Below are 2,500 nucleotides of genomic sequence, written 5' to 3' on the forward strand. Positions count from 1 at the left end.
GAGAGGCGCAATCGCCCGGAGTTAGGCGAGTAGACGGTTTTAGTGCGAACACCCTTGCTCCCAACTGAGCTTGCCGCTGCCGACAGAGGCCCGGGAGCGTGCTGTCGTGGCATTGCCGGCGGGAGACAACACGCGCCACCTATGGTGACCGGCAGCTCCAACGCCAGCGCCACACAAGGGCAAAGCCCCACTTGGGTGCAGAAGCGAACTCTCCCAGCACAGCGCACGCGCCAACACGTCCGCACAACTGCGATACAAACCACCTGCGAGAACCGCTGGGGCGACCGAGCAGCAGACGGCGTCGCGGCGCCGAGTGCCAGGCGGCGGCGCATCCTCAACGCACACAGTCCTCAATCAGACCAGCACACTGCAGATGTCCACCGCGCTTCGCACCGGGCTCGGCTGAACCAACTTTGGCCGCCAGGCGCCGCGTGCAGGGTGCGCCGCAGCGTAGCTGCGCCGCCTGCCGAGCCCGTCGGCTGGCGCTCCTGCCACTCGGCGCCCCCCACCAGCCGCCTGTTGCGCGTGCGCCCACGCAGCGCGCGGCCAACACGCCGGGCGGCCCCCCTTCACCGGCCGGGAACAGTCCCACCAAGCCACCGCCGCGTATCGCTTCATACCCACATGGGCCTAGTCACGTGTGTGGATGTGGCGGGTACCGCTGAAACAACCGGTTAATAGCTGTACCGATCGTCGCCATCACAGATTCACCTCCAGCGTGAACAACCGCTCAACAACGGATTTCCAGTTCATTTGCGTATCTTGGGCAGTAAACGTAGATGTCCACCTACATTTGCGAATTCAACAATTCTTGCATGCCAGGATGTCATGTGTCACGACACGCTACATCAGACCACATACACACTGCGACATGTGCAGAAGAGAACACGTGGAAGGTGGCCCGCGCACGTATGCGATGTCCCTTCCGCGATCCACTGTCAACCGGCATCTGCGGCATGTCCCAGATATGGAACGCGGTCCACCAGGGTAGCACTTTGTGTGAGGCAATACGACAAAGTCGGAATACACGCGTCACTACATCACACGGCTCACGCTGACCTGACCTGACTCACCGCACCACCACCCCCAGCGACCCAGGGTGACATACAATGCGTTCGTACGTTCCTCCCACACGCCTCTACGGCGTACCACAGTGCAACCTAGCTGTTATTGGGAGACGAGACAAGTAGCATCGAGCACAACATATGGAAATTGAGATTCGACACCGTTGGGCACAGCCAGCGTACGGTCACACGTATCACACTACTTCACTCTGTACGTAACTACCGATGATCGGTACAGCGTGTGGGTTACGCGTACGACATCAGCGGACAATGGACACAGACCATACCACGACGTACACTGAGGGCGTCGACATCTGAACGCAACTGAACAGCTGCGAGGCTCATTTAACACTCAAACGCCAGACCGACCAGCTTGAGAGGACGGAGACACAAAGAGAGGGGCAGAGGGGGGGGGGGGGGGGCGATATAGTCCTATTGCAGTACAATTGACAGTGGATAGCGGGAATATGTGGAAAGTAAGCAACACTCGCAAGACATCTACATGAGGATAACAACGACACCAGAGATTCCGAGCAGTGAACTATGTTAGGCAAAGGGACAACGTGGGTTAGGTTAAGGGACAACGTGGGTTAGGTTAAGGGACAACGTGGGTTAGGTTAAGGGACAACGTGGGTTAGGTTAAGGGACAACGTGGGTTAGGTTAAGGGACAACGTGGGTTAGGTTAAGGGACAACGTGGGTTAGGTTAAGGGACAACGTGGGTTAGGTTAAGGGACAACGTGGGTTAGGTTAAGGGACAACGTGGGTTAGGTTAAGGGACAACGTGGGTTAGGTTAAGGGACAACGTGGGTTAGGTTAAGGGACAACGTGGGTTAGGTTAAGGGACAACGTGGGTTAGGTTAAGGGACAACGTGGGTTAGGTTAAGGGACAACGTGGGTTAGGTTAAGGGACAACGTGGGTTAGGTTAAGGGACAACGTGGGTTAGGTTAAGGGACAACGTGGGTTAGGTTAAGGGACAACGTGGGTTACGTTAAGGGACAACGTGGGTTACGTTAAGGGACAACGTGGGTTACGTTAAGGGACAACGTGGGTTAGGTTAAGGGACAACGTGGGTTAGGTTAAGGGACAACGTGGGTTAGGTTAAGGGACAACGTGGGTTAGGTTAAGGGACAACGTGGGTTAGGTTAAGGGACAACGTGGGTTAGGTTAAGGGACAACGTGGGTTAGGTTAAGGGACAACGTGGGTTAGGTTAAGGGACAACGTGGGTTAGGTTAAGGGACAACGTGGGTTAGGTTAAGGGACAACGTGGGTTAGGTTAAGGGACAACGTGGGTTAGGTTAAGGGACAACGTGGGTTAGGTTAAGGGACAACGTGGGTTAGGTTAAGGGACAACGTGGGTTAGGTTAAGGGACAACGTGGGTTAGGTTAAGGGACAACGTGGGTTAGGTTAAGGGACAACGTGGGTTAGGTTAAG

The sequence above is a fragment of the Schistocerca gregaria genome, unplaced genomic scaffold (genome assembly GCF_023897955.1).
Source record: "Schistocerca gregaria isolate iqSchGreg1 unplaced genomic scaffold, iqSchGreg1.2 ptg000817l, whole genome shotgun sequence".
Lineage (NCBI taxonomy): Eukaryota > Metazoa > Arthropoda > Insecta > Orthoptera > Acrididae > Schistocerca > Schistocerca gregaria.